Source organism: Protopterus annectens, chromosome 4.part1, assembly GCF_019279795.1.
Source record: "Protopterus annectens isolate FY-2018-M chromosome 4.part1, PAN1.0, whole genome shotgun sequence".
Classification (NCBI taxonomy): Eukaryota; Metazoa; Chordata; order Ceratodontiformes; family Protopteridae; genus Protopterus; species Protopterus annectens.
In genome coordinates this window covers 154,068,772-154,092,390 of record NC_056734.1, presented here as the reverse complement: position 1 = coordinate 154,092,390, position 23,619 = coordinate 154,068,772, and positions in this window count along the sequence as shown.

Below are 23,619 nucleotides of genomic sequence, written 5' to 3'. Positions count from 1 at the left end.
CATTGCATGCCTGTCACTCCAGTGCAGAAATTAGCATGTCTGTCACTCAAACTCGATTTTCCCCTGCCAATCAGTAAGACACCCACAAAGCTGCACCAAACTAACGTTACCATTATACAACACCCCCCCATTAATATTCAAAAATGTGCACGCTGATTGGTCAGCATGCACGTTGTAAATCAGAGTTATAGTAATGGGAAAAGGTCCGGACGCCCGGACTTTTTCCATTACTATAACTCATTTTTTTACAGCAACGGAGAATGCAAGATCTCCATTGCTTCACACTGTCATGCTATGTTAAACGAGTTTAACTTAGCGAGACAGCTTTATAGAAAGCGACGGAGAATTTCCGTCGCTTTTTTTAAAGCTGTCTCGCAATGTTAAACTCCTTTAACATAGCGAGACAGTTTGTAAAAAGCAACGGAGATCTTCCTTTCTCCATTGCTTTTTTCAACTGTCTCGCTATGTTAAATGTGTTTAACATAGCGAGACAGCTTTAAAAAAAGCAACGGAGAATCTGTTGCTTTTTTTAAAGCTGTCTCGCTATGTTAAACCCATTTAACATAGCGAAACAGTTTGTACAAAGCAACGGAGATCTTGCTTTCTCCATTGCTTTTGCCCACAGCTCTGATGTACTACGTAGGTATACGCATGCGCAGTACATCAGAACTACCGCAGAATACCAGGCAGCTGCGGAAGAGCAGCAAGGAGGCATTATACAATGCCATTATTTAAGAAAAGTAATTTTTTTTTTTCTTAAATAATGTTGTTGTATAATAGCAATAACCCACGCCTGGGTGTGGGTAATGCTGGATTTACCCACGGTTGGCTTTGTTTGGCCACTCGGGCTTCGCCCCCATGACCAAACCACACCAACCGTGGGTAAATCCAGCATTACCCACACCCAGGTGTGGGCTATTGCTATATTATACAATGACCCCCCCATTAATATTCAAAAATGTGCACGCTGATTGGTCAGCGTGCACGTTGTAAATCAGAGTTATATTAACATAGCGAGACAGCTTTAAAAAAAAGCAACGGAGATTCTCGGTTGCTTTTTTTTTAAAGCTGTCTCGCTATGTTAAACCCATTTAACATAGCAAAACAGTTTGTATAAAGCAATGGAGATCTTGCTTTCTCTGTTGCTTTTGCCCACAGCTCTGATGTACTGCATAGGCATACACATGCGCAGTACATCAGAACTACCGCAGAATACCAGACAGCTGCGGAAGGGCAGCAAGGAGGCATTATACAATGCCATTATTTAAGAAAAGTAATTATTTTTTTTCTTAAATAATGTCATTGTATAATAGCAATAACCCACTTCTGGGTGTGGGTAATGCTGGATTTATCCATGGTTGGCTTTGTTTGGCCATTCGGGCTTTGCCCCCATGACCAAACCACACCAACCGTGGGTAAATCCAGCATCACCCACACCCAGGCGTGGGTTATTGCTATATTACCATTTTGCCCTTATCTCAGAACCTCTTGGCACAGGAGCACTGGACAAAGCCGAAAATAGGGAGAAATTTTAATTCTTCTTTTTCTAACCTTGGAAAGTTGCTAGAAGAACATCAGGTGTTTTGTTAGTATGCATTTTCTGAATATTCTGAAGCCAGAAACTCAAAATGTCGGTCATTTAGTGTCTTCAATCCTCGATTTGCCAGAAAAACACAAATGCTTTGAGGAATAGACAAAAAGTATGATGCAAAAGTTTGGGGTAGTTAAGAGGTACGATTTTGTCATATTTTTGCCCCTGCACATATATTGGATGGGGGGGTCTGGTAAATTACTGAAGACTACAGAAAGCAAATAATTGGCCCGAGTCGAAATGGACTAGTGACTACTCTATGGGAAGACTCCCTAGGTTTTTCGCATCATATGGCAGCAGCAGCTGTCATGCAAACCGCTGCTAACCATAACAAAAACAAACAAAAGAGCTGGACAATGTCTGTACTCCTGTAGCATCGCCAAACTATGGAACACCTTACCATTCCAAATAACTCAAACTGACTGCATAAAAACCTTTAAGACAACACTAAAATCACACTACCTAAAAATCCATCCTGCACCTGCCTTACAAACAAGCCACCTTAAGACAGCCCATTGACTAATTTTTGTATTGTGAATGTGTAATAACCAGTCCTATAAATTTTTATGCCTAGCTATACAATATGTTTTCCTTTACTCACACCACAGATGGTACTGTTTGAACGTCTATACTGTTCTACACACATTTTTTTCTGTCTGTACTTAGTGACTCCTAATGCTTACTAATGTAAACTCTGTGCTGTATTGAATTGTATTATGTTTGCCCCTTGTACGTGTAACATTTGATTATACTTATGTTAAACTTGTGTGCTTTGTAATACTTTGTGGAGATTTTCTCCCCGGGCCTCCACTGAAAATGGGTTTCTGACCCAGTGGACTTTCCAGGTCAACAAATTAAAAAATAAATATATTACAGAAGTAGATTACCATGTTATTCTTCTACAAAAATTCTGCTGCTATCCAGGTGTTCCCCGGCCAGGTTTTGAACCCAGATATTCCAGTTGGTGCTAATCCTGCACTTAACCTCTACCGGTCAATCAATAATGCTAGACAGAGTTTTATACTTAATATTGTTAAGAAAATCCATGTTAACATAGCTCTCAACCTTCCATCCCCAAAATGTGGAACACTGCCTGTCACAATGTAGAACAAATGGGCAAAAATGGGACACTTAGTAACAGGCATACCTCAACCTCTAGCACAAGAAATCTGGACAAAGCTAAAATAAATGGGGTGAGACAAAGTCCCAAAAATAGGGTCAGATTTTAAATATTGATTTTATAGACTTGGAAAATTATTAGAATAAGGGCACTTGTCTTGGCATGCATTTTTCCTGAAGGAAATGAAGTCTGAAACTCAAATGTTTGGCATTAGTAATTTCAGTCCTCAGTGATTTACCAGAAAACCACACATTTTATGAGGAACAGGCCAAAAATATGAGGCAAAATTCTGGACAGTTGTGAGGTATATGGTAACAGCTGAAACTAGGAAGCTTATTGTATGTTTTTTTAACTGTTTCTTTGTGCTTCCAAAAGTTTTCTTGGTGACGTAACATGATCATGTTTTTTATTTAAGGAATTCTTAGAGATGTGTGACAGACCCTCCATTCAATATGTAGCAAAGTGAATCATTTTGTTAAAGATTGCAAATAAAAAAAGTTCCTCGGAATAAGGTACAGTTGAGGTGTGTATGTTAATGCAAAACGTGTTCTTTTTAATTTTAAGGAGTTAAGAGTAATATTTGAAATGGTTTGATAGAAAGGTTAAAGGGAAATATCCATAAGTGGAAACTGTAGAACTATCCAGTATCTCTACCTATTTGTGACGTGAACTGCCAGAGTAGGAATTCAGCTGTGAGGTGTGTTGGATCAATTTCTGATCTTAGCAAGACAGCTATATAAATTTCCAATTGGCCCTTCAGAGTATTCTTGTTTTTGAGCACATCCACTTGAAGAGTTTTTAAGCATGTAGTCCTAGCTAGTTTGTATCCAGTGGTCCGGGGAGGGGGGGACAGCCGCAGCAAATCTCCTCTGTCTTATCTATCCCCTCATACTTCCTCCAATACCTGGCTGCACTTCAACTTTCTGCTACTGCTTGATGAGTGAATCTTACAAATTTTCTCTCAACTGAGATCTACTTAAGTAAAGCACATATCATCTACTCTTACTCGTGGGTGGGTGTTCCTTGAATATGTACTTAACCTTCCATTACAGTGATTGCACTGCTTGAGTCTTTGCTATAAGCTTGTATATAGTTTCTGATGTGTAAATAATGTATGTCATTATTAGGTTATGCTTTTATCATACTGTTCTGTTTGTTTATAATACTTGTGTGGAGCTTTGTCCTCAGGCCCCCGCTGAAAAAGAGCTCTGTCTCAGTCGGATTAACCCGGTCAAAAAATGTGAAATAAATAAATAAAATAATCTTATTTTAATATTTTACTATGGTAGCGTTGTCGCCTCACAGTAAGACGTTTTCCTGTTCGATTCTCAGCTAGAGCGTCTTCTGTGTGGAGACATGTGTGAATGGGCGTACCTTCGTTGAAGGTTATGCGTCAGGGCCGGCAACTCTGCACGTAAAAATATACTGCCAGTCATTAGAGGACCGGAGTTCCGCTGTGGCAACCCCTAACTGGGAAAAGCCAAAAGACACAACAACAACTATGTTTTGCAAACCAACAAAAGTTAATACAGCAATATTGTATACTTAATAAACCAGGTGGCTAATAATAACTCTTGGGATAAAGAATCATAAGGATGGGCACCACTTCTTCTCCTTTAAAATTCAAAGATATTGCTGGTTTCAGTAGTAGTGTTTTGTTACGTTCATAATCTCATTTAATGTTTTACCACTGATACAGAGTCCTTGACTTAGTTAAATCCTGCTGGTGGGCATTCTGTCCACTAAAACTATCATAGTTGGTTCTAGACCTCCATTGTCAGTGGTTGCAGGGGACTCCCCAGATTATCCTTTACTGTGTTGGGGCCAAGTAAAAGCTGCTGCTGGTTGGGGGGAAGGAGGAGAAAAGAAATCATTCATTTTCTGATTACACACTTACCTTAAACAACATGAATCTTTCATCTGGGGTGTCTTTTGTGCAGAGTCTGCATGTCCTCCCTCCATTTGCATGGGTTTCCTCTGGCTACTCCAGTTTCCTCCTGCATCCCAAAGACATGTGTCTGAAGCATTTCTCCCTGGGCCTCTGCCGAAAATAGTCTCTGTCCTAGTCAGACTTTCCCAGTCAACAAATGTTAAATAAATAAATAAAGCTAGTAATCAGGGAATGGACATGGGAGAGGCAAGAGCTAAAGATCAGCAGCCCAGAGTGACCAAGCTCAGTGTTTAACTAGGATTTTAAGAGATCAGATGATCCCAGTCTTCAGGGGGTTTTGTAAATACTGACAAGGCACCAGATACTATAGCTTTCAATTTCTTTGCTCAAGAATTCTGAACAAAGCCAAGAATAAATACAGAATGCATTTTCAAAATCAGGAGCATTTTTAAATAGTACTCTACTTCACTTAAAATGTTACTATAATAACATGTTTTTCATCAACATGCAGTTTTTGGGCAATAAGTGTGAAACTTTAATGTCTGGCATTACTGTCTGTCTGTAATGCTGAATGATTTACCAGCAAATCAATTTTATTATGAGGTACAGTGCAAAAATATAAGGCAAACTCATTGACAGTGACAGGTATGCATTACTCCTGATGCCTGCTAAACAGCAGTCACTGATCTGGTGTTGCAGTACTACTGTTGCATAATGTATTAGCATTGCAACCTATCCATTTTTTTCCAGACTATCCAGAAATCAAACTGATTGTCCGGTAGTCCAGAAAACAGTGTAGAAACTCTGGTATTCTGTTTCATAAAAAGTCTATCAGAGTTTGTTAAACTGGCAGATTTACTATGTGGTTTTTTTTACAAAAAGCCTAGTAAATCTGCAGAGAAAAAGGCATAATGAAGGGAAAAGAGGGTGTTGCCCCTCAGCCGACATGATGTTGACTTCACAGAATGGGTGGAAAGAGGGTGGAGCATGGGTGGGATTATGGGAGGTGTGGGGGTGCGGCCTAATTCTAATTTTAGCCATAATGAAAGATGTGAGCCCTATAATGCATTGACATTTGTTGAAAGCAGTGTAAAACTAGTATTGCTGTGAATTATGCTTGTGCGTGTGTGTGTGTGGGGGGGGTGTTGCTGTGTAACAGCAAGCAATCTGTCTGTAATTTATTTTGTTTTCTATCACAAACGTCATCAACCCTGCCAATATGTTTCTGTGTGGGGATGTGGTTGCAGTTTATGTTAAAAGTTGGACATCATTTCTTTCACTTACCATCACAGACATAGACTTTACACATGACAGGTGGCTATTTGTGGTGCTTTGATAGGAAGGGGACTTGGGTAAGTAGCATTGCAATTAAACAGTGCTTTATTGTAGTTGACATTTTTGTTGGTGACTTTTTTTATGCAGAGTCTGCATGTTGTGTTTGTGTGTGTGTGTGTGTGTGTGTGTGTGTGTGTGTGTGTGTATTTAGCTATATGCTCTTCTTTCCTCTAGCTCTTCAAAGGCGTGCAGTAGGTGAACTGGCATTCTTGCAGTTCCCCTGAAGGTAAAGGGGTGTGTTATATAAAAAAATATCACTTGAGTGTGTGTATACACACACAATAATTTCAGGGACATCCATAACTCTTCTGAGTAGCAGTAAAATGTAGTTAACAAGTAATTTTCTTTCAAAAATAAGACATAAAATACATCACAGAACATTCAGACTCTTTAGAGCTTCTAGCAGGTCTAGTGGTCCCCACACCACATAAATGGACTTATTGGTGACCTCTGCCCTCAGCCACATGCATTCTAAAACCAGCCATGTTCAGAGGTTTGTGCAGAAGTTGTAGCAACTTGATTATGGGTCTGGGGATTGAGTGGTCATTACTTCTGTAATTTTTTTCATAATCAAACTTCAGAAGTATGAACATGAGGTCACTGTAGCTTGTGTTGAGGCCGGCAACAATGTAGTCATTGTTTCCTTTACTTTTTTTTTTTTTTTAATTTTATTTAACATTTGTTGACCGGGAAAGTCCGACTAGGTTCCACAGAGCCTGTTTTCAGCGAAGGCCCGGGGAGAAATGCTCCAGATGCATGTCTTTGGAATGTGGGAGGAAACCGGAGTACCCAGAGGAAACCCACACAAACACAGGGAGAGCATGCAAACTCCACACAGAAGGCACCCCAGCCGAGAATCGAACCGGAGAACCTATTGCTGTGAAGTGACAACGTTAACCGCTGCACCACTGCGCCGCCCACTTTTCTCACAGACCTCAGAAGTGTGCAAAAAATATTATTATAGCTTGTGTAGGGACAGTACACTGTCTAGAAGAAAAACGTTGGAATACGTTAATGTGATTTTTTTTCTTTTTACTTTCCCCACAATCACACATCAGGTGTATGTATACAAATGGTTGTCAGGGGGGGGGGTGAGGAGCTATGATGTGTATATGTATGACAACAGTGACTTGAAATACATGGCTATGACCACTTGACCCCTGCTTTCTTCACAATCTAACAACAAAGGGATGGACAGACAATGACTGTCTGTTATTTTTTTTTTTATTTTATTTTTGGTATGGGGGAGTAGGTAGGCAGTATTGCTAGACAGGATTTATGTATCCTCTCAAACTTTTGTCTTGTTAGTTTATTGTGAGCTTGTTTTGTCAGTTTTGAAAATTAAGCCTTGGGCACGGTATACATCTTCCTTAAAATAAAAAAAAATAAGAATAAAGTTCTTTTCTTACTCATGATTTTTGTACAGGCCACCACTGGATCAAAAGGATAGAAAATGCTCTGAAATGCATCTCAGAGCATCTGTATCTATGGTTTCTGGTAGTCTAGCTGCTATCAGAACCCCTGCTTAATTTATTTCCTACACAGTTATTACTGTGCTGTATTGGCCAAGTAAGGTGTGTTGACAGGATGCAAGGAAAAGTAAAGTTAAAAAGCAACCTCGAGTTTCTTTTCTTAATCATAATTTTTGTTCAAGCCATCACTGGAGGAAAAGTTTGTAAAAAAATACACTTCACAGCATATATAAAGCCGTGGCTTCTTGAAAAGATAGGGAGCAAGTTAAAATATGAGAAAATTAAGAGAAACACTAATGTGTGTGGTGTGGGGTCCTGGGATCAGTGGAAAACAGGGGGAACACTGGAAGATATGTGCAAAGAAAGACTAAACAGTAGTCAGAGGGAAGTGCCATGGAGCCCTTTGCCTAGAGTATTATTTCACCCAAGGGCATCCTGTATATTGGGTTGTCATAATGTACATCACTGTAACTCAATGCCAGTTACTGTGAATGTCCCTCTCTGAGATTAGTGAAAACATTGTGGCAGTGGTACACAGGTTTGTCGTAATGTAAGAACATTATAGCTACAGTTCATTGTGTGTGTTATTGTTGTGTCTTTCAGCTTTTTCCCGGTTAGGGGTCGCCACAGCAGAACTCCGGTCTGCTAATGATTGGTAGTTAATTTTTACATGCCATGTTACCAGCCCTGATGCACAACCTTCAACGAAGGTATGCCCATTCACGCATGTCTCCATGCAGAACTCTTAAAACTCTGCAGCATGAACTAAAAGGTTGCCTAGAAGGGGTAGCGGTAAAAGAGTGGTACCTAGACTGAAAGTATCCATGGGGCCCTCAACTTGACAATTGCTGTGGACCCCCAAAATTCTAACTCCAGTCCTGCTTCTTATTTATGACTGACTTTATAAATGCCTATGTAAATTTTTAGTTTCCATTTCCTTAGTAAACATTTTAATTCAGAGTTGTATACAAATTGTGAATAGCAGATTAAGCTGTGGTGGAAAATAGCAACAGCTGTAGACTAGGCAATGCACTTTAGGTCATCTGTATTAAGAGAAAAATTTTATAGATTAATCGTCTGAAAAAATGACATATTCCATAAGTTACATCAATGGGTGTCATTACAAATCCTTTATATAAGCTACAGCAGTGAAAATGGAGCTGCTTGTAGAATAACAAGACAGAATGAAATTCACTCAAGTGGCAATAGGAGTAGCACATGGTTACATGGCAGATTAATCCTGCAATAATATTTGACTATATCCACCTTGCAGGTTTATTACTGCACTTCCATTTTGTTATGGAAATGCATGAGAAATTAGGCAACAATATATATATATATATATATATATATATATATATATATATATATATATATATATATATATATATATATATATATATACATATATATATATATATATATATATATATATATATATATATATATATATATATATATATATACATATATATATATACATATATATATATATATATATATATATATATATACACAAACACACACACACACACACACACACACACACACACACACACACACATATATATAAATAAAGAGAGTGCAAAAAAGGAGTGACACCAGGAAGAACTTGTATAAGAGAACTCAGATTTTTATATATCTCCAGAAAACTTGGATCCCTGGCACTCTTATATTAAACGTTGTAATGATTGCTGCTTGGTTAATTCATAACTATTCATTTACATATTGCTTTTTTTGCATTATGTTCTTCCACATTGATACCACCTAACAGCGTTTTATGGCAGCTAAGATCAATGTAGCAGCTAATTTTTGCTTATACGGAAGTCTTCTTTTCTTTGGCAGGATGATGGAATTCTGATTTTTATCTGTTTATTCCATGGTAGGTTTAATACATGACCAGTAGCCCCCCAGAGTGGAACTGCACAGTTGTGGACATTCCTAGCATGAATGACAGGCATATGGAGTGTGACATCACACCTAAATGAGGCTTGACTGTCAGGAATGCAAATTTCCTGCTGATGTCATGCATACAATACTAGTGAAGCACATTATACTAATGAGCTAGCAAACAGCATATGATCACAGACAGACTGCTGAGAGCTGATTAACATCTCTCACTCATATCTAAATATCATTTCAATGCTGGCTATAGAATTACATCACATCTGGTCATCTGACTCTGGTTCCCACACTACCCCCTTTACTAGAAACGTGAGCCAGGATCTTACACATGTGTGTCAAAATATACACAGGCAGAGCTTTGCTAAGATGTGTTACATCTGGAAGCTGTAAAATAATTTTAACACTGTGATGCCCCTGCACTGGCCCAGTAATCAAGGAGTCTCATACCTCACTACTGGCAACAGTAGGGAATGTACACACTGGGAGGATGACAAGTAAACAAACAGTAAAGCGGAATTTCCCTTTAAAGCACACAGAGATCACAGTCAGTCTGGGGCTGGTTTCTCCATCCTTCTCCAGATCCCCAATAAGACTCCCCACTGGCACAGCTATCGGGGTTAGATCTCTCTGTCCAACCAGTGATTCATGTCCATGCCCAAGTAGCTGACACACGCACACTTTGAGATTTGATTTATACACAAACATACAACATGGAAAGGCTGGCACAGGTTTACTAGCTATGCCCCCTTCTGCTCAGACTATAAGGTAGTTTCTACTGCCAACAGCCTCTACTTATCAGCTACTTAAGGCCCTTAAAGGAGAACCACACCCAGAGACTCAAAAACATGTTTATTTCATCATGGTTTGGTGTTTCCTACATTTTAACAACACTCTGGGACTATTTACAGGTTTTTAAATATTTTTATACATAATTTCTGAGTCTGCCCACATGGGGTCTGGCATCTTGAAGTAATTCTGATTGTTTAGTCTGCCTCTAGGTATCCCACTATGCAGTGCTCATTTGTAAAAAGTTACATCACGCAGGCCTCTTTCTTTCTAAAGCTCCTTTCACTGCATTGATTTTACATGCATATACTGCTGTCTTTCAGACAGTTCGTTTTAAGTAACATTTCATGCCACTCAATGATTACTTAAAAACACAAACAGTGCTAATTCCACAGAAGAGACTTTCAAAGTGCTTTTTACTGCTGCTGCTTTTTAGACTGGCTAAACTGCCTTTTTTTTGTGAAGCCTGAATTATACTACTACTTTGACTATCTCCCATCCCCCTTCACACCTAACTTCCCTAGATGTCAAAGTGGTAAGGGTAATTTGAGTTGTTACCTGCTGTGATTGACAACTCACAGCAGGAGACTTGACTCATGTGCTGTTTTCTTGTTCTAGCCTTTACGTTACTTTCTGTATGGGTAGGGGAAGGACTAGGGAGCTGTGAAATCACAGCATTGGTGAGTTTTTAGGACAGTCATGATGATGTCAGTTTGGGGAGGGAATTGGCCAAAAAACTACCTGGATTCAGTGGCCTTGATGACATCAATGAATGGTCATTTTTCAGGGTGGGATAAAAGTTTTTTTGAAAGTGAAATCACCACAGTAGACTAAGGTACTGTTCTAGTGGAGAAACAGTCAATTTAAAATATTTGAAATGCTGTGGTGTTCATTCATAGCAGAGACAATAAATAGGGAGAAAAAGGACCGAGAACATGAGCATTTAATAATAGGATCCTGTTCTTGTCCTTTAACAAAGGGTGTCTAGTCCTACTGTGTAATGTTACTATTAATCTGAATGGTAGTCTGACCAAGAGCAAGGCTATTTAGAAGTGGCCTGTACAGTGTCACCAAATACATATGCAAGTACGCTAAGAGCTTAAACATTTCTCACAAATGTCCACCACAAAGATATGTTTAAATATATTTAATAGTAAATAATAAAAGAACAAGACGATATTCAATAAACACAGTTACTTCAGACTTCAAAATCATAGGAAATATTTATAAAACAACATTGCAGGACAGTCTGAAATAAATATAGATAACATCTAAATTAATGTTTACTATATTCCTATCTATATCTAAAAGAGATACTATGCCCTAAATCTTACTTACAGCAGTGCAAATGCAGATGGTGATGATGAGTGGATGTTCTTGCTAGGTGCAAGGCAAAACACAAAATGCACAGTCTCTCTCTGAGAGAGTTCTTAAATTAATATCAAGTATTACTGCTGGGTTAGCTTGGATGACATCACTTTTTGTCACCTGACTTCAGTTCCCAGGCTAAACAGAAACTAACAGAAGTTAACATCTCTGTGTGAAAAAATACACATCCTTCAGATGCTTGCAGTTTCTAGAAAACATAAAAACAACATAACACTTAACAAAACAATGCAGAATGCACCCAAGTTCTAGACATCCTGTCTCCTTGCTGCATTGAAACTAACTTTTATAACACAATCATAAAACAATTTAATTTCAACTTATTTTGTTGAAGTTTTGCAAGTTAACTTTGTATGTTCCAGTTTCCACTATTAAAACATAGATTTGCACAGGTATATAGGTTATATACCTGTTTGTTCTTTTCCAGTAGGGTACATTGTGGACACATCCTTGAAGCTCACTACTGTACAAACCCTGTTCAACACACAATTCCTTACCGGTAGTTTAATAGTTCTAATACATTTGGTAACACAAGCAATTGCATCATGCTGGTATTCACAAATGACATATAACTATTTACAAAATTCCAGATAGCTGGACTGGCAGTGTCTCCTTTGGTTACATTTCTGTATGAATCATATCAATATTCTCAAATGACATATAATTATTTACAAAATTCCAGCTACCTGGGCTGGGAGTATTTTACTTGTGTCACACCCCCCTCCCAAAAAAAACTCAAGTAGTAATTTGGCATTTTGCTGGCTGGCCCGATGTAGCCAGGTTAAGGGATTGTAAATTTCCTTCCATACAGATAAGGCTGAAGTTCTTGCAGTGCCCACACCATGGTTAGGCATTCCTTTTCTACAGCTGCATAGCATTCCTCCCTAAGTTGGAGCTTATGACTGAGATATACCACTGGATGCTCTTATCCCTCTGAGGAAACCTGGCAAAGTACAGCCCCCACCCCATGGTTTGAATCATCTACTTGCACAACACATTCTTTGCTGTAACCTGGACTGGCAAACACAGGGGGTCCTCCCAAAGCTCCTTTATGCTTCTGGAATGCTTGTTCACATGCTGGGGTCCACACTATTTTATCTGGCTTGTTTTTCCTTGTCAGGTCTGTGAGGGGAACAGCTATGGTACTATAATTGGGAACAAACTTTCTGTAGTACCCCACTGTCCATAAGAATGCCCTCACCTGCTTTTTGGTAACAGGGGCAGTTCATGCCTGAATGGCTTCCACTTTTGGCAGGTTCTGGCCTGAGCTTACCACTCCCCCACTCTATGTTCTGGGTAGGAGACCCCACCTGACACTTGCTGGACTTAATGGTCAATCCTGCCCTATGTAGTCTACCCAGCACCTCCCTGACATGCTCTTGCCAGAAATGGCTGTAGATGGCAATATCATCTACATAAGCAAGGGGAAAATCTCCTGCTAGGATTCGATCTACCAACCTTTTCAAATTTGCTGGGGCATTTTTCATCCCAAAGGGCATCTGCGTGAACTCATACAAGCTAAACAGAATCACAAAGGCTAACCTCTCTCTAGCACTGGGAGTCAAGGACAGCTGCCAGTGACCCTTGGTAAGATCAATAGTGGTAAGATACTTAGCCTCCCCAACTGCTCTAGGGCTTCATCTGTCCTAGGCATGGGGTAAACATCTGATTATGTGTTACTATTTAATTTCCTGGAGTCCACACAGAACCTGATGCTGCCATCCTCCTTTGGTACCAGCACCACTGAGGAGGCCCGGGGACTACTGGACTCCTGAATTACCCCTAGTTCCAACATTTCCTGTATCTCCTCCCTCAGAGTCTGTTTGACTCTCTCAGGCACCCTATAAGGGGCCTGCATAATAGGCCTTTGGGGTCCTGTATCCATGTGCTGCTGCTGCACCAGGTGGGTGCACCCTGATTTTCCATTGAACAAGCCCCCAAACTCCTGTAACACTGCTTGGGACATTACTACTCTTTCCACTGATGTGTCAGTCCAAGCCTTGCTGAGGAGATCAGTCACCAGATCCCCCTCAGACTCTTCTTGCCATCCACTGCAAATACTCAGCACAAGAGTCTCTCTATCATGATAAGGTTTTATCATGTTAACATGGTACAGTTTGTGCCCCTGCCTCCTGCCTAGCTGTTTTACCATGTAGTTAACATCACTGACCTTCCTTACCACTTTGTAGCTTCCCTCCCAAGCTGCCTACAGCTTGTTGTGTCTGACAAGAATGAGAACCATTACCTGCTGCCCTACAGCATACTCTGTAGCTCAAGCATTCCTGTCATATCAGACATTTTCCTGCTGTTGGACTTCTGCCAGGTTCTCCTGGGCCAAGCCCAAGAGTTCCTTGATCCTTGCCCTGATGTTTAGGATACATGCCACAACAGACTCCTTGTGGGAGTTACACTCACCCTCCCACTGATCTTGAATGAAATCTAGATGTCCCCTCACCCTATGCTCATACAACAACTCAAAGGATGAAAAACCTGTGGATTTTTGGGGCACATCTCTGTAAGTAAACAACAGTTGGGGCAAATATTTGTCCCACTCCCTCTTAAACTGGTCTGCTAATGCTCGTAGCATGGACTTGAGTGTAGAGTTTAACTTCTCAACAAGACCATTAGTCTTGGGATGGTAGGGGGTGGTCTTTAGGTGCTTCACCCTACACTGCTTACACAGGCAAGACAGCAAATCTGACATGAAATTGGCACCTCTGTCAGTCATTATTTCTTTTGGGAAACCTACCCTGCTGAAAATCTCTAACAAAACATTTGCCACCATTTCTGCCTCAATGGAGGACAGAGGCACTGCTTCAAGGTATCTGGTAGCATAATCTACTATCACTAGTATATACTTTTTCCATGTAGAACTTTGGGTACTCAGAGGCCCCATAGTATCCATAGCTACCCTCTGAAATGGCTCCTCAATCACAGGCACATGCTCACTGAGGAAGGCTACATAGCCGAAACCGGTCTGAAGTGAATTTGGATATTTTGTTTTTTATGTGTATTTTATAATACACTGTTTTTCACACAGGATTTGTGCTGGCTCCATTTATGTTTTGGGTATACTGTTGTTTGGGCCATTGCACTAGCCGTACTGGCAAGTTGGTTTGCTGTTCAATTTTCACAATGGTTAGGTCAGAGGCTGTGTCTCTCTTAGCAGTGGCCTCTTTTCCATCTACTGAGATAGGATATAATCTCTTGTTGTAGTTTGGTACCCTTGTTGTCTTGAGACAACTTGCTGCTGGCATTTTGTCAGTCCTACTTACTGGCTCTCCCACCTTTTATTCCCTACCTTGCCTCTGTGGACATTTATATGCTACATTGTACCACTGTTTGCATTTAAAACATTTAACCCTTGGTACTGGACATGTACCTGAACTAGTGGCTTCCCCTGCTACTGGCAGACTCTGTTGGGGTAGTCTTAGCTAACCACCATGGGTTCCCTTAGACCCATGACCAGCCCTGGGTGTCCCTTTCCTGTGCAGTGATGCCCTGTTTGCTAGGTATAGGTCTCCCTTCTTCCCTAACTCATCTGCAATGTTACATTGTCGATCTATTGGTAAGGCTTCATCATAGGTTCATAGGTAGTTACTAGGTTATCAGCCCAAGGGCCTACGTAAGCCTAGCCAACAAGGTTCCCTGACTTACGCCACCCAAGAACGTTATTTTCCTGTGCCACTGTTGAGCAGAGACACAGAAGTGATCCCCGGGGTGTATTTCCTATTTCCCATCCACTCATCAATATTTTTCTTGAAGAGTGCTGATGAAGAACTTTGCTTGACATAGATGGGTAGTCTGTTCCAGAGTATGGGAAGTCTCTAGGACAGGAATCTATCCCTCCAGCATGTCCTGTTTATTGTGGTGACAAGGTTTAGGTCCCTAGAGCATGTAGCTTGGAGGGATTGGGATTTCTTTAGGTGTAGCATGTCCAACAGCTCTGGGTTTGACATAGCTTTATATGTTAGGCAGAGATCACCTCGGAGTAGGTGATATGCTTTGGAGTAAAGCTGGAGTTTTTTGAGGCGATCAGTGTAGGGCATTTGTTTGAGGCCAATAATCCTTTTTGTGTGGTACTTCTGTGGCCTTTCCAGCTGCTGCATATGTCTTGTGAGGTACATTCCAAAAGGGGTGTTGTACTCTATAATGGGTCTAATGAGTGTCGAGTAGAGGGAAACAATGACCTCTTTTTTCCTGAATGAGAACCCTTTTATGATGAGGTGTGCCACGTAGAAGGACTTCCTGACTACTATGGCGATGTGACTATCAAAGGAGAGACTACTGTCCACCTGGGTCCCAAGGTCTCTTATCATGCATTCGGTGTTAAGTAGATTGCTGCCTATGTGGTAGTTCATGGGTACAGAGTTTTTACCAAAGGGGATGACACTGCACTTTTTGGCATTGAGCTTGAGATCATGGCTCTGACACCAGGCATCTGTCTCAGCGAGGCCCTTCTGTAGGATGTCCACATCATTTGGGGACTTGACTATGGCTCCTAGTTTGCAGTCATCTGCGAACTTTGTTAGTCAGAGGCCTTCTGTGTTAGCCTGTACTTCAGAGAAGTAGATACCAAACAGGAGAGGTCCCAGGAATGAACCCTGTGGTACTCCAATTTTCACTGGTTTGAAGTCAGATTTGGAGTCTGCAACTTTTACAGTGTGGGTTCTGTCAGTGAACCAGTTGGCAACCCATCCTATGTCGTAGGGATTTATACCTAGTTTAGTGAGTTTAGCTAAAATTCCAGAATGGGGGATGATGTCGAAAGCCTTAGCAAGGTCAAGATAGGCTGTGTGAACCACCTTACCCTCATCTACGGCTTTGGTGACTGCCTCAAAGAAGTCAATCTGGTTCAGGAGGCATGATCTGCCTTTCACAAACCTGAACTGGGTGGGATCCAGAGTTTGGAGGTTACCAATGTCTTTGTTTATGAGTTCCATGATGATACGTTCCATGGCCTTGCAGACCAGGCTCGTCAGGCTAATAGCTCGATAATTCCCGGGATCAGTGGTGGCTCCCCCTTTGTGGAGTGGGATAACTGTTGCTGTGTGCCATTCAGTGGGCACAAAGCCTGATGCGAGGCTATTATTGAACATGGTGCTTAAGTGTGGAGCCAGTTCATTCTGAAGTTCGTGTAAAACGCAGCCTGGGATGTTGTCCAGTCCCATGGATGCTGTGTTTTTGGCTTTAGAGAGTGCAGCTTTTACCTGTGTAGTTGTGATTACAGGGACTCTACATTCTTCCTGTATCGATATGGGCCCTTTAGGGGGTGAGAGGGGGTAAAGTTAGAACTGAACCTATCTGCCAGGATGTTGGCAATATCAGTTGGTTCTGTAATTTTCTTGCCTTTGTGCTGAAACTCAGAGCAGGTCTGGGTGTTGCCATGGAGATTCTTGACATAGCTATAGAATGCTTTGTGGTTGTCCTTGGAATTAGTGGCAATTTTGTTTTCGTAGCTAGCTTTGGAGGATCTTATAAGGGATCTCAGCTTCTTACTGAGGCTGACCAAGGAGCTGGGATTTTACTCTCTTTTGCAACAGTTTCTTCCTTCTGTTGTACAGTTTGTTTATGGCAGGGGACCACCAGATTGGCTTCCTTTTTTTGGAGGATAGCATCTTGGTTCTTTTTGGGATAGCACGATCCATGCACTTGTGTAAGTGCTTATAGAGTTCATTTGTGTAGGATTCAGCAGTTATAACTGCATTGCCAATCTGCATGGGTGTCATGAAGTTCACCACTTCTGTCTTAAGAAGCATGAAGTTGGCTTTGGAGAAATTTTTTACTGTGGTTTCCTTAATGGGGGTGGGGGTGGGATGTGGATATCAAGGGTGATTAGCTTATGGTCGGATCGGACCAACGAGGAGTTGACTTCAGGTCACTCATGTTGGTAATAACTAGGTCTAGGATATTGTTGCCCCTGGTGGGGGTGTGGATAAGTTGATCCAAGGCATTGGAGTTTATGAATTTCAGAAAGCGTTGAGCTAAGGAATTGGTATACGAGTAGTTTTCCTAGTTAATGGTGGGGTAGTTGAAGTTGCTCATTATTAGGATGTTTGGTTGAACCCTAACATTTTCCAGTACATCAAGTTAACATGGTACAATTTGTGCCCCTGCCTCCTGCTTAGCAGGTTTACCATGTAGCTAACATCACTGACATTACTTACCACTTTGAAGGGTCCTTCCCAAGCTGCCTGAAGCTTATTGTGTCTGACAAGAATGAGCACCATAACCTGCTGTCCCTAAGCATACTCTCACACTCAAGCAGTCCTGTCACACCAGACCTTTTTTTGCTGTTGGGCTTCTGCCAGGTTCTCCTGGGCCAAGCCCATGAGCTCTGTAAGCCTTGTCCTGAGCTTTAGGACATATGCCACAACAGACTCCTTGTGGGATTCAAACTCACTCTCCCTCTCATCACAAATTAAATCTAAAGGACCCCTCCCACTTTGCCCACACATCAACTCAAAGGGTGAAAAATCTGTAGATTCCTGGGGTAGCTCTCTATATGCAAACAGCAGATGGGGCAAATATTTGTCCCACTCTCTCTCTCTCTCTCAAACTGGTCTGCAAATGCCCATAACATTGTCTTTAGTGTAGAGTTTAACTTCTCCACAAGACCATTAGTGTGGTGGTGGTAGGGAGTGGTCTTTAGGTGCTTCACCCTACAGTGCTCCTACAGACAAGCAAGCAGGTCTGACATGAAATTGGCACCTCCGTCAGTCAGTATTTCTCTCAGGAAACCTACCCTGCTGAAAATCTCTAACAAAACATTTGACACCTTCTCTGCCTCAATAGAGGACAGAGCCCCCGCCTCAGGGTATATAGTAGCATAATCTACTACCACCAGGATATACTTTCTTCCTGTAGAACTTGGGGTACTCAGAGGCCCCACAAGATCCATAGCTACCCTCTGAAATGGCTCCTTAATCACAGGCAAAGGCATCAAAGGAACTTTGACCTTGTCTCCTACCTTACTTACCTTTTGGCACTACTCACAAGTCCTGCTTTATCCCTTGCAATCCCAGGCCAATAAAAGTTCTGCATAATACATCTCTTGGTATGCTTTATGTGCATGTGACATGCAAAAGGAATGTCATGGGGTATGGCTAGAAGTGCCACAGAGTAGACCTCACCCTCTAGTGCTCCCTCAGGAGTAGTCCACCCTCTATACCATAACCCTTTGTTCCAGTATACAGACTCCCCTTTTCCTTGAGGATCAGATGCCTCCTTAGCTACCTCCCTCAAGCCTCTTAGTGTAGGGTCCAAGAGCTGAGCCTGTCTCAACTCTACCTTTGTAAGCCTTCCCAGCTACCCTTCCACAGGAAGTCTGGTATCTCCTGACAGTGGTGCCTCAATGTCAGCCTGGGTACTACCACTCTCCTCTGTCCTTGCAGTCACTCTGTCCAAGTGAACATCAGTACCTACCAGCAGCTGTGGCTCACCTTCTGGCTCACTGCTGAAGGGTAGCTATCTCCCTGAAATAGCCATCTCACCAGCCCTGCCTTCAGGTGTGGGGTCTGTCTGAGTCTCCCCAGGCTACCAACCCTGCATGCCTGCCTCCAAGCCTGACTACATGTAACTGCATACACACAAGATACTACATTATCAAAATTATTCCCTATCGAGACATCTGCAGGGATATCCTGAAACATACAACTTGCTTGCTTCCTTTTCCACCCTCCCACTGAAGGTGAACCCTGGCCAGAGGCATTTGGAATGGGGTCCCTCCTAAAGCTCTGACTGGAGTGGACTGCCCAAGCAAGTACTGCCCCTCTTTAACTACTGCAGGCTTCACAATGGTTATGTCAGAGACTGTCTTTCTCTTAGCAGTGGCCAGTTTTACATCCACTAAGATAGAATGCAAGCTTCAGTGATAGTTTGGTACCCCTGTTTTTTTCCAGACAACTTAATACTGTTATTGTCACTTGGTGGCTCCCCCATCTTTTGTTCCCCACCTTGGTTCCATGGTTATCTATATTCTACATGGCCCCACTGGTTACATTTAAAACATCTAAACCTTGATCCTGGCTGTGTAGCTGAACTAGTAACTTCCCCTGTTACTGGTGGACTCTGTAGGGGTGATTTAAACTACCCGCCATGGGTTCCCTTATATCATGTGCAGCACTAGGTATCCTCTTTTTGGGTAGTGATGCCTTGTTCGCTAAGTCAAGATTCCCTTTTCTCCCCAGCTTATCTGCAGAACTACACTTCCGGTCTGCCTAACAGATTCTCAAGTCCTCAGGCAAAGTGCTAAGGTCTTGTTCCCTCACCAAGATGTCTGCCAGCCATTCAAAAGTGGTGACCTGTCACCCACTTACCCACCTATGAAAATAAGTGCTTAACTCAGCAATGTAATCACATACATTTTCATCTACCTTGCATCTGTACTCACAAAACTTTTTTTCTGTAAGCTTCAGGTGTTAACTTAAAACATTCCAATAAACATTGTTTAACTTTACCATAGTTTAAACAGTCAGTATCAGACAATTTCAAAACAGCAGTTACAGCTATACCATAGAGTAAGGGGATCAGCAATCATACCCACAGCCCCTGGTCAGCATTATACTGTTTACATACTCTTTCAAATATATGAATAAAATTTACTGACCTTTATTGCTTCTGGGATTAGGTTATTCCCTTCCCTGCTACCTCATTACCCTGACAAATGGTCAGCATCTCTCTCTCTCATGTTGGTGCTGTTTCTTATTTTATTCAGCCTCCAAATGCCACAGTCTCTCTGCTGATTCTAATTTCAAACATTTGGTCTCCAGTTCCAGTCTCTTTAACTCCAGACAGGTTTTTAAGTCCTCTGAGGACAAGGTGAACTATCCTGTTTCTGGGGGCTGCAAATCCCCATTGCCAGACTGGTTATCCTCCTGGTTGCTGGTTGGTGCTGCAGCTGCAATTAAAGCTGAAATAATTTCTTTAGTCAGGTTGGCATATATACATACACACACGCGCACACATATGCATGCGCGCGCGCACACACACACACACACACACACACACACACACACACACACACACACACACACACACACACACACACACACACACCTGGAATAGGCTGATACTGCTTTACTAGCTCTACCACCTTTGCTTAGGCTATAAGGTAGATACACTGCCACCAGAACACCCACAAAGCCAGCTACTCTAAGGCTCTTGCTAGGGTACCCAGTTATAAAGAGTGAAATTAATACTAATACCAATGTTAATGTTGACCGAACAGCAAGACTTTCAGGAGCGGCCACAGTGTCACCAAATAAATTTAAGTACTCTCAAAAGATAAAATATTCTCTAAAAGACCAGCCACAGTGTAAAGTTTAAATATATTTAATAATGAATAATAAAAGGACATGAAATTACTAAATATCTATTTACAATAAACACCAGAGTTTCAGACACAGGAAATATTAAAAATATCACAGATGGAAAGGTTCACACAGATACAGAAAAACAATCCTTAACTAATCTCACTGCATTTTCCTGACTGACTGAAGAATTACTGTTCCCAAGTTCACTTACTAGAACAAGGCAAGATGATGTGAGTGAGTGGTCCTTCTTTGTCAGGTTTCACAAACAAATTGCTGAGAGCTGAGTGACATCTCTCACTAATATCTACATATCATTTCAGTGCTGGCTGTAGTATGGCATCACATCTGACCATCTGACTCTGCTTCCCACACTACCCCCTTTACTAGAAATTTGAGCCAGGATCTTACACATATGTGTCATAATACACACATATAACACAAGAGGCCAGCATATACAGCATATAGATACTTTATTCAAATATATATATTAATTAAGACATGTAATGCCACAAAAAGCACGATAAACAATTCAAACCGGTTTTGGCTATCCAGCCTTCATCAGTGAAAAGATTACATGCCTTAATTAATATATATATTTGAATAAAGTATCTATATGCTGCATATGCTGGCCTCTTGTGTTATATGGATTAATGGTTTGGGCAGTGTATACCATACCTGCGAGGCGTCTAGTTTCTATCATAATACACACACACAGAGCTTTTCTAAGATGTGTTGCAGCATCTGGAAGATGTAAAATAATTTTAACACTTCAGCGCTTGCTACAGAGCTACTAAGCCAGGCTTCTCACAGACACTTCATCTCTGGCTGCAGTCAGAACTGTAAGATACAATCTGTATGGCCTAAACCAGGTAATTTAATTTCAGACTATTTTTCAAAGTTAGCTGGACTGAGATTAACCTCTTCTTCATGTATCCTCAACTACAATATATTAATTATTACAGTTGCAATAGTCTGACATACAGGTTTATTTATTTTGGGTCCAGCAAGACCCATTGTTGGTACATTATTAACACTAGCAGTTTTACAAATACATTTTTCAACACAAGCACCTGTACAAGTCAGTTTGATATACAAATGACATATAATTCTTTACAAAACTCCAGCCAACTTTTGGCATATGTTACAAATCCACTGCCTTACTTCTGGCATAGTTGGTAACACCTCGCATCATCTCTCTTTCACACACACACACACACACACACACACACACACACACACACACACACACACACACACACACACTATGGCGGGGGGGGTGGGGGACTTAAACTTAAACTGGGTAATAGACGAACTCAGCTTCACATGAATGAAAAGCCTGTTCCTTAGGAGGGTTTTCCTATAGTTATCATGGAATATTTCATATGCCATACTAATTATCCCTTTTTAACAGCAGCTTCTGTTTTAGATTCCATTAAAAAATGTGCCAGTGCTGGTCTTTCACTTAGGACCTCCCTATTTATTTTTATTTGTCTATACTTTGCTATCAGTCCTTGATAGGAAAGAAAATCTCTAGCCTGTATTCCAAATGAGTTCTTGGGCTCTTTCCATTCTATTACTTTTCCTTCTCTATTTATTTGCCCCCAGTACTTTGGCTTGTTTGCCAGTTTTCTCCACTAAATTCCAGCCCCCTCTTGCCTATTCTGTGTACCCCTAATAAAAGTCATCCCTATAGGCAGAATCTCCTTTTCCCATCCCCATGTTGGCTTAATTCTTAGAATACTTTCTGCTACTTTATGAGTATAATATGTATGATTATTGTTATTCTCCTTAAGGATCTGTATATGAAATCCAACTCTCTCTTTGTTTCTTGAGCTTCCACCCCATTTCACCATCATCTCCCCTTTCCACTTTGAATTATAGGTTTCTGCTTGTGCTATGCATAGGAGCCTTAACTGTGTAGCTCTGATATACCCCTTTAAATCAGGTAATCCCAAAACCACTTTGTTCTATTGGAAGGATCAACTTATCCCACCTCACACTTGCCCTTTTCCCCTCCCAGATAAAATCCTTCAACTCTATTAAAGGACCACTACGTGCTGCTTTGCTTGCTTTCTCATTTCTGAGGTTCTCTTTTCCCCTATTGTTTGAATGTAGCACTGCACCATATTCTTTTGGTTATCCAGAATGACAATTTCCCCCATTTTTTCATTAGCTGTTCTAACAGCTCCGGTACTGTGAGTCATCTTTAACCATATCACAATCTCACATAGCTGAAGAGAAGGTATGTGCGCTTGAACCCTTTGGTAATAACGCCCTTTGTTACTTTTCACATTTTCCTCCATTGCTGCCCAAGAACCGCCCACAACCAGCCTCCTTCAGTCCTTTCACCCTGGGAACGCCCCTAAACACTAACTATGCATGAGATATTTTACTTTTGGTTCCTGCAGCCTGTAAAAATGCAATGCTGAGTGACTGTGGGAACTGTTTTTTTTCATAGTAGTTGCTGCACACATCTGTTTTGTTGAGGGATTGCTAGAATACCTGATTTTCACACAAGTGTTTTCCAGTGACGATTTTATAACTAGAGGTATCTGTATCACATTTTTCTTTAAAATTGTTTTCCCTACATATATGTACAGGTCATGCAATGTTTCTCAGTAAAAATACATTGAAACTGCTTAGTTTTAGAAGTCAGGACAGAGGCAAAAGTAATGGGAGAAAGGGCTGTAAGTAGGGACACGTTAAATATTGCTGTTATAAACATAGACGTGTTCAAATAAAACCAGTGTTTGCATGCATTTCACCAAAAATTAATCTCATTATTTACTGACTTTAATTTGTAGGCAAATGTTAGAAAA